Source organism: Callithrix jacchus, chromosome X (assembly GCF_049354715.1).
Source record: "Callithrix jacchus isolate 240 chromosome X, calJac240_pri, whole genome shotgun sequence".
Classification (NCBI taxonomy): Eukaryota; Metazoa; Chordata; class Mammalia; order Primates; family Cebidae; genus Callithrix; species Callithrix jacchus.
Window position 1 is genome coordinate 61,857,961 of NC_133524.1, and position 10,482 is coordinate 61,868,442.

A 10,482-nucleotide genomic window follows, 5' to 3' on the forward strand; every position below is an offset into this window, starting at 1 on the left:
GTTAAACAAAAAAAAATTCAAGTGATGGCTGGGTGCAGTGGCTCATACCTGTAACTTCAGCACTTTAAGAGGCTGAGGAGAGTGGATCACTTGAGCCCAGGAGTTCAAAAAAGAAAAAAAAAACGAAAATTTGGAATATACTAAAAAGTGTAAAAAAATTACCATATTATACCACCCAGACTCAGTATGCTGGTATGTTTTTTTCCCCAGTCTTCTGATAGAATTAAACTTTGGATAACCTTAATTCTATGATTCCAAAGAAATCTGTGGTCAAACTGTACATTCTTTAAACTAGAAGAATCTTCCCCAATACATTTCAAAAGTTGGCCAATCTCCAAATTGCCCATCTATCCAACAAGTTCCCATGGAAGTCCTTATACATTGCTATTTTCAAATCATTAAGCATTTGTTTATCAACTGCAAGCAATCTTACCATGTGTTATCCATGGAATGGAAGTCTTCTAAGATACTCTAGGGGGAAAGAGTCCTGTGGTTGAATAAGATTTGGAAATACTACATACTAGGCTCCTTCCCTGATATTTGTGATGCTCAAAGTTCTTCAGGAAAGAGTCATGTTTAGGCAGAATTTTTCAGGTTTCTTTCATCTTAGAACCCCCTTTTCTACAAAAAAAAATTAGTATTTTGAAAAAGGCTAATCTAGTTAAGATGACCAACCATTCAGTTTGTTAGGGAGTTCCCAGGATGTGGGACTTATGGTTTTAAAACCATGAAAGTCCTGGGTAAACAAGGACAAATTAGCATAGATTTTTATCTAAACTTCCTCTCCTTATCTCCCATTTTTCAGATAAAGAAATTATGATCCAGAGAGGAAAAAGTAATTTTATACACCCATCCAATGTCAAAACTTCAATTCAAACCCAGAATTCATGGATCCCAAGGGCAGTAATCCTTCTATACAAGGATGACATTTATGGAAGAATAACATTAAGGCATCTAAGAATCTAATATGCTAATTCATGACTATCTCTTACAGATAATAATCCTACTAAACTTGAATCAGGCATTAGGACCTAAAAGATGGATATCTTATGCACTAGGCTTTTACTGAGTTCTTGACTGGAGGAAAATAAGGCTCCCCAGGGTCCAAGTATGAGGGTGATATAAAGGTAGGTAGAAGTAGTCTTTCCTTTCTGGTCTTCACTGGAATTTGGTCAAAGAGCCAGGAGTTTTAAGCTTGACTCCTACTTTTGCCTGGCAATTGTAAAATGTTTTTTAGTAGGCTGACCTTTCTCTTTTCTGAGATTACAGAACTTTCCCTTTACTCAAACTTCCTGAAAATTCTTCACCCCCCCTCCCTTTCAGCTGATAATCTTGCTTCATACTTGATTGCGGAAATACAAGTCATGTAAAGCAAACTCTTCTCTCCCTCCCGCCACAGCTTACTACTGCCTGTTTAGCCACACTCTCTGCCTTCCTTTATGTCACAACATGAGAAGTCATTCTGCTCTTAGATAAGACCACTTGTGTTCTGGCTCCTATCTCCTATTAATCACTTTTGTAACCCAAGCACACAATACACAGTGCTAGACACATAGCCATCATGCAATAGATATTTGACAGATAAGTGAATATGTGAATGGATGAGTAAGGCATTTCTCTCTCTGAGTTTCAGTTTCTCTAGCTATAAATGGAGTTCCAGAGAACTTGGGCTGAGTGAGAGGGCTTTCCCTACTGCTTCAGAATAGCTCTGATTTTTATCTGTTTTACACATCAAGTTTCATATAAGGCTTCCTTGTGAAGAAAGGGTTTTGTGGACTCATCTCCTAAAAAGACTTTGAAAACCACTAGTTAGGTTAATTCAAAGGATTCTTCTGGTTTCAAATGATGGATCTTGAAATCTGATCCATCTGATTTCTGATTCTTTCAATCAGTCAAACAACATTTATCAAGCCCCTTTGAGTATAAAATGTTAAGATAAATATATGGCAGAGGCCCTTCAGCCTCGTTTCCAAGCCCTACACTGCCAAACCCAGACTTCTAAAGCATAAATATAAATTAAAACAATATATGCTCATGTTATTTTATTTAAAAGGTTTGTCACTTTACAAAAGGATTGACAGCACTTTTAAATGATAAGGCTACTATTGCACTTCAAATAGAAATTAACATAAAATACTTTTTACCCTATGTTTAGTTACCTGATTATAGCTGACCGAGATCTACTTCTATCCTTTAAGATATTTGATCCCCTTGGCTTTCAAATGTCTCTGCAAATTATGAAATGTTTTTTTATTTCACTATTACTATAAATAGCACTTAGCAAGTTACGATGCACAAGGATATGCCCATTGAAGATGTGATCATTAATTTCCCCATCTTCAATCTTGTGTCACCTCTGGTATGATTGGTATCCATTATATAGATAGTGTAGAAAGTCTTACAAATATGCATTTGTAAGACTGGCTTTGTTAACAAGATAATCTCGTCTTTTTGGAATGATGCTTTCTTGGCTTCTCTTTTTCATTTCTCTTTGTTCCTCCTGTTTTGAAGGGCAATTACCTGCTCTAGAGATTTGTTTCATCAGAAGAGGTATGCATACAAGTTATATTGTATTTCTGTCTATTTAGAGTTTCCTTGGTTTGGCGTTTATGACTGCCTCCCACATCATTTATCAAGAATGAGGACTCTGTCCATTGAGTTACAAAATATGGGAAGGTGTGTGTGTGTGTGTGTGTGTGTGTTATGGAGTAATTGTGTTCTCCCAAAACTCGTATGTTGAAACCCTAACCCCCAATGTGATAGCATTAGGAAATGGGGCCTTTGGTCAGTGATTAGGTCATAAGAACAGAGCCCTCATGAATGGAATTAGTGCCCTTATAAAGCCACCCTGAAGAGCTCCTACAGCCCTTCTCCCTTCTGTTCTGTGAGGACACAGCAAGGAGATGCCCATCTATGAAAAAAGTGGGCCCTCACAAGACACTGAATCTACTGGCACCTTGACCTAGGACTTCTATCCTCCAGAAATGTGAGAAATAAATGTTTGTTGTTTAAGCCACCCTGTCTGTGGTATTTTTGTTATACCAGCCCAAATGCATGAAATGTGTGTATGTGTGGGTGTGCCTGTATGTGTGGGTGTGCATGTATGAAAGAAGCTATGTATGTGAGAGTGGTGAAAATTATGGAGAAGGAAAATTCTCTCTCTCTCTCAACTTAGCTAAGGAAAGGACGTTTTCACCACACCTGATCTGCATTATTTATTCCTCCAACAAACACTTCATAGAGAAATGTACACACACACACACACACACACACACACACACACACACACACAAACATTACACTTTCCCTAACATTAAGTCTTTGATTATACTGTTCTAGGTATCTGGAAGGCCTTTCCTCTTCAACTCCTGTCCACTGGGCAATATCTTACTCATCATTTAAGGTTAGGTTTAAACACCATTTTTCTGAAGTGCTTCGTGAGAAGCTCTTTCTGTTTTTACCCCAAGCAGAATTAATTATTCTCTTATCTAGAGTCTTACAATAATTTAAAAACGCTTCTCCGACGGTACCTACTGCATTGCATTATTTTTTTTTCTTTTTTAAATTTTGTGTTGCATTTTAGGTTGTGGGGTACATGTGCAGAACATGCAAGATAGTTGCATAGGTACACACATGGCAGTGTGTTTTGCTTCTTTTCTCCCCTTCACCCACATTTGGCATTTCTCCCCAGGCTATCCCTCCCCAGCTCCCCCAACCACTGGCCCTCCCCCTTTCCCCCCAATAGACCCCAGCGTTTAGTACTCCCCTCCCTGTGTCTACGTGTTCTCATTTTTCATCACCCGCCTATGAGTAAGAAGATGTAATATTTCATTTTCTGTTCTTGTGTCAGTTTGCTGAGAATGATGTCCTACAGATTCATCCATGTCCCTATAAACACGAACTCATCATTTCTGATTGCTGCATAATATTCCATGGTGTATATGTGCCATATTTTCCCAATCCAGTCTATCATCAATGGGCATTTGCGTTGGTTCCAGGTCTTTGCTATTGTAAACACAGCTTCAATGAACATTCATCTACATGTCTCCTTATACTACAAGGATTTATAGTCCTTTGGATATATACCCAGTAATGGGATTGCTTGGTCAAATGGCATTTTTATTTCTAAAGCCTTGAGGAATTGCCACACTGTCTTCCACAATGGTTGAACTAATTTACACTCCCACCAACAGTGTAAAAGTGTTCCTATTTCTCCACATCCTCTCCACCATCTGTTGTCTCCAGATTTTTTAATGATCGCCATTCTAACTGGCGTGAGATGGTATCTCAATGTGGTTTTGGTTTGCATCTCTCTAATGACCAGTGATGATGAGCATTTTTTCATATGACTGTTGGCCTCATATATGTCTTCTTTCGTAAAGTGTCTGTTCATATCCTTTGCCCATTTTTGATTGGGCTTGTTTTGTTCCTGTAAATCTGTTTGAGTTCTTTGTAAATTCTGGATATCAGCCCTTTGTCAGATGGGTAAACTGCAAAAATTTTCTCCCATTCTGTTGGTTGCCGATTCACACTAGTGACTGTTTCTTTTGCCGTGCAGAAGCTGTGGAGTTTGATTAGGTCCCATTTGTCTATTTTGGCTTTTGTTGCCAATGCTTTTGGTGTTTTGTTCATGAAGTCCTTGCCTACTCCTATGTCCTGGATGGTTTTGCCTAGATTTTCTTCTAGGGTTGTTATGGTGCCACGTCTTATGTTTAAGTCTTTAATCCATCTGGAGTTAATTTTAGTGTACGGTGTCAGGAAGGGGTCCAGTTTCTGCTTTCTGCACATGGCTAGCCAGTTTTCCCAACACCATTTATTAAAAAGGGGATCCTTTCCCCATTGCTTGTTTTCGTCAGGTTTATCAAAGATTTAATGGTTGTGGATGTGTTGTGTTGCCTCCGATACCTCTGTTTTGTTCCATTGGTCTATATCTCTGTTTTGGTACCAGTACCATGCTGTTTTGATTACTGTAGCCTTGTAGTATAGTTTGAAATCCGGTAGTGTGATGCCCCCCGCTGTGTTCTTTTTGCTTAGAATTGACTTGGCTATGCAGGCTCTCTTTTGGTTCCATATGAAGTTCATGGTGGTTTTTTCCAGTTCTGTGAAGAAAGTCAATGGTAGCTTGATGGGGATAGCATTGATTCTGTAAATTACTTTGGGCAGTATAGCCATTTTCACAATACTATTTCTTCCTAACCATGAACATGGAATGTTTCTCCATCTGTTTGTGTCCTCTCTTATTTCTTTTAGCAGTGGTTTGTAGTTCTCCTTGAAGAGGTCCCTTATGTTCCTTGTGAGTTGTATTCCTAGGTATTTTATTCTTTTTGTAGCAATTGTGAATGGCAGTTCGTTCTTGATTTGGCTTTCTTTAAGTCTGTTATTGGTGTAGAGGAATGCTTGAGATTTTTCACATTGATTTTATACCCTGAGACTTTGCTGAAGTTGCTTATCAGTTTCTGGAGTTTTTGGGCTGAGGTGATGGGGTCTTCTAGGTATACTATCATGTCGTCTGCAAATAGAGACAATTTGGCTTCCACCTTTCCTATTTGAATACCCTTTATTTCTTTTTCTTGCCTGATTGCTCTGGCTAGAACTTCCAGTACTATATTGAATAGGAGTGGTGACAGAGGGCATCCTTGTCTAGTGCCAGATTTCAAAGGGAATGCTTCCAGTTTTTGCCCATTCAATATGATATTGGCTGTTGGTTTGTCATAAATAGCTTTTATTACTTTGAGATACGTTCCATCGATACTGAGTTTATTGAGGGTTTTTAGCATAAAGGGCTGTTGAATTTTGTCAAATGCCTTCTCTGCGTCAATTGAGATAATCATGCGTTTTTTTGTTTTTGGTTCTGTTTATGTGGTGAATTGCGTTTATAGACTTGCGTATGTTGAACCAGTCTTGCATCCCCGGGATGAATCCTACTTGATCGTGATGAATAAGTTTTTTGATTTGCTGTTTCAATCGGCTTGCCAATATTTTATTCAAGATTTTTGCATCTATGTTCATCATGGATATTGGCCGGAAGTTCTTTTTTCTTGTTGGATCTCTGCCGGGTTTTGGTATCAGGATGATGTTGGTCTTATAAAATGATTTGGGAAGGATTCCCTCTTTTTGGATTATTTGGAATAGTTTCAGAAGGAATGGTACCAGCTCCTCTTTGTGTGTCTGGTAGAATTCGGCTGTGAACCCATCCGGACCTGGGCTTTTGTTCTGTGGTAGGCTCTTAATTGCTGCCTCGATTTCTGCCCTTGTTATTGGTCTATTCATAGTTTCAGCTTCCTCCTGGTTTAGGCTTCGGAGGACACAGGAGTCCAGGAATTTATCCATTTCTTCCAGGTTTACTAGTTTATGTGCATAGAATTGTTTGTAATATTCTCTGATGATGGTTTGAATTTCTTTGAAATCTGTGGTGATTTCACCTTTATCATTTTTTATTCCATCTATTTGGTTGTTCTCTCTTTTCTTTTTTATCAATCTGGCTAGTGGTCTGTCTATTTTGTTGATCATTTCAAAAAACCAGCTCTTGGATTTATTGATTTTTTGAAGAGTTTTGTGTCTCTATCTCCTTCAGGTGTGCTGTGATCATAGTTATTTCTTGTCTTCTGCTAGGTTTTGAATTTTTTTGATCTTGCTCCTCTAGCTCTTTCAATTTTGATGATAGGGCATCAATTTTGGATCTCTCCATTCTCCTCATATGGGCACTTATTGCTATATATTTTCCTCGAGAGACTGCTTTAAATGTGTCCCAGAGATTCTGGCATGTTGTGTCTTCGTTCTCATTGGTTTCAAAGAACTTCTTTATTTCTGCCTTCATTTCATTGTTTATCCAGTCAACATTCAAGAGCCAGTTGTTCAGTTTCCATGAAGCTGTGCGGTTTATGGTTTGGTTTCTGAATTCCGAGTTCTACCTTGATTGCACCATGGTCTGAGAGACTGTTTGTTATGATTTCAGTTGTTTTGCATTTGCTGAGCAGTGCTTTACTTCGAATTATGTGGTCAATTTTAGAGTAGGTGTGATGTGGTGCTGAGAAGAATGTATATTCTGTGAATTTGGGGTGGAGAGTTCTGTAAATGTCTATCAGATTTGCCTGTTCCAGGTTTGAGTTCAAGCCCTGGATATCCTTGTTGATTTTCTGTCGGGTTGATCTGTCTAATATTGACAGTGGAGTGCTAAAGTCTCCCACTATTATTGTATGGGAGTCTAAGTCTCTTTGTAATTCATTAAGAACTTGCCTTATGTATCTGGGTGCTCCTGTATTGGGTCCACACATGTTTAGGATCGTTAGCTCTTCTTTTTGTATCGATCCTTTTACCATTATGTAATGGCCTTCTTTGTCTCTTTTGATCTTTGTTGCTTTAAAGTCTATTTTATCAGAGATGAGAATTGCAACTCCTGCTTTTTTTTGCTCTTCATTTGCTTGGTAAATCTTCCTCCGTTCCTTTATTTTGAGCCTTTGTGTATCCTTGCATGTGAGATGGGTTTCCTGGAGACAGCACACTGATGGGTTTTGGATTTTTATCCAATTTGCCAGTTTGTGCCTTTTGATTGGTGCATTTAACCCATTTACATTTAGGGTTAATATTGTTATGTGTGAATCTGATACTGCCATTTTGATGCTAGCTGGCCGTTTTGCCCGTTAGTTGTTGTAGATTCTTCATTATGGTGATGCTCTTTAGCATTTAGTGTGATTTTGGAATGGCTGATACTGGTTGTTCCTTTCTATGTGTAGTGCCTCTTTTAGGAGCTCTTGTAAAGCAGGCCTGGTGGTGACACAGTTTCTGAGTACTTGCTTTTTCTCAAAGGATTTTATTTATCCTTCACTCATGAAGCTCAGTTTGGCTGGATATGAAATTCTGGGTTGAAAGTTCTTTTCTTTAAGGATGTTGAATATTGGCCCCCCACTCTCTTCTGGCTTGTAGTGTTTCTGCTGAGAGATCTGCTGTGAGTCTGATGGGCTTCCCTTTGTGGGTGACCCAACCTTTCTTTCTGGCTACCCTTAGTATTTTCCCCTTTATTTCAACCTTGTTGAATCTGATGATTATGTGCCTTGGGGTTGCTCTTCTTGCGGAATATCTTTGTGGTGTTCTCTGTATTTCCTGCATTTGAGTGTTGGCCTGTCTTGCTAGGTGAGTGAAATTTTCTTAAATAATGTCCTGAAGAGTATTTTCCAGCTTGGATTCATTCTCTTTGTCACATTCTGTTACACCTATCAAACGTCGGTTAGGTCTCTTCACATAGTCCCACATTTCTTGGAGACTTTGTTCATTCCTTTTTGCGCTTTTTTGTCTGATCTTGGTTTCTCATTTTCTTTCATTGAGTTGATCTTTGACTTCTGATATCCTTTCTTCTGCTTGGTCAATTCGGCTGTTGAAACTTGTGCATGCTTCGCGAAGTTCTCGTATTGTGTTTTTCAGCTCCTTTAATTCGTTTATATCCTCTCTAAGGTACCCATTCTTTTTATCATTTCCTCGAATCTTTTTTCAAATCTTCTTTAAAGGTTCTTAGTTTCTTTGCATTGATTTAAAACATGTTCTTCTAGCTCACAAAAGTTTCTCATTACCCACCTTCTTAAGTCTAATTTTGTCATTTCGTCACAGTCATTCTTCGTACAGTTTTGTTCCCTTGCTGGTGAGGAGTTTTGTTCCTTTCTAGGAGGCGAGGTGCTCTGGTTTCAGGTGTTTTCCTCCTTTTTGCGCTGGTTTCTTTCCATCTTTGTGGATTTATCCACCTGTCGTCTGTGTAGTTGCTGACTTTTCGATTGGGTCTCTGAGTGGATGCCCAGATTGTTGATGATGAAGTATTTCTGTTACTTGGTTTTCCTTCTAGCAGTCTAGCCCCTCCACTGTATGACTGCTGAGGTCCACTCCAGGCCCTGCTTCTTTGTTGTGCACCTATAGCAGCTGCGGAACAGTGAGGGATGCTACCAGTTTTTTTTCTGCTACCTTTGTCCCAGAATGATGCCCGCCAAATGTCAGTCTTCTGGATATAGAGGGGTCAGGGAGTTGCTTGAGGAGACAGTCTGTACTTTATAGGAGCTCAAGTGCTGAGTTGTGAACTCTGTTGTTCATTCAGCGGTGTTAGGCTGCTACGTTTAATTCTGCTGCAACAGAACACATAACAAAACCCTTTTTTTCTCAGATGCTCTGTCTCGGGGGGTTTGGGCTTTCCTTGTGAGTGTCCATTGTGCTGTCCTGCCCAGCTAGGAGGCAGTCTAGTCACTATTTGCCTGCCAAGGCTCTGCCCTGCTAGTGTGAGGTTTGCCCTGTTGCTGCAGGCTCTGCCCTTCTGCTGTGGTCTCCGCCCTGCTGCCACAGGCTACGCCCTGCAGCGGTGTCTCTCTGTTGTAGTGGGTTGCCTCGGCAACAGCAGGCTGCATCAGCAATGTGCATGTACCTCAGTAGGTGTGGATTGCCTCGGTAATGGTGGACGCCCCTTCCCCACGGAGCTGCATTATACTGGGTTCAGCTGTGCCCTAAGGGAACCTCTCCACTGGGAGCATTTGAAATCTTTGTTTTGTTTGTCCCACTGCGCTACCCCAAATGCTGTTTTCCTGGAATTTCCTGGGCTGGCTCACTGTTCAAGTCCCATTCAGTCTCAAGTTCAGCCCTCTCTAGTCTCAGGGTGCCAGTTCAATGGGGCACCCGGACCAGTGCGCTTTGTGCACAGCACTGTGTAGCACCACTGCACTACAGCACTAGCTGCTGGCCGCACTGGCTGCTGGCTGCACCAGCCAAAACCTCTGCCTGGCGTTTTGCATCTCTTTTATACCTGGGAATTTCCCCGTTCTGTGGGCCACAAAGATCCTTGTGGAGATGCATCCCTGACTCACCCTCTTCACGCATTCACCGAGAGCTTCAATCCTGGGTTGTTCTCACTGCGCCATCTTGAGTCCTCCACAGTAATTTCTTAATATCATCAAATATCCACTTAGTGTTCACATTTCTTTGATTTTCTTATATTTACAGTTAGTTTGTTTGAATTGCGATCCAATCCAAAATCTAGAGATAATATTGGGTTGATTTGTATGTTAACTCTTTTTCAACCTGTAAATTACCAGTGGTGGGCAGAATAATGACCCTCCCTTCAAAAATTCCTACATTCTAATATCTGAAAGCTGTGAATATGTCAGATCACATGGCAAAGAGAAATTAAGGTTAAAGATAGAATTAAGGTTCCTAATCAGCTGGTATTAAGGACATTACCCTGGGTTATCTGAGTAGGCAAGATGTCATCATAAGACTTCTGAAAATTGGAAAAAGGAATCAGAAGAGAATGATATCCTGGAATGGTCACCCAAAAACTGCCTCCAGCACCTTCTGGTTCAGAGTCCAGGATCATAGCTCTTGTGAGAAAAATCACACACACATACACACGTGTGTGCACACATACACACACACACACACACACAAACATATACAAACGTAAGTAATATAGAGTTCATAATAGTTTCCAAAAGCACTTTACTCTGCCCTAAGCCA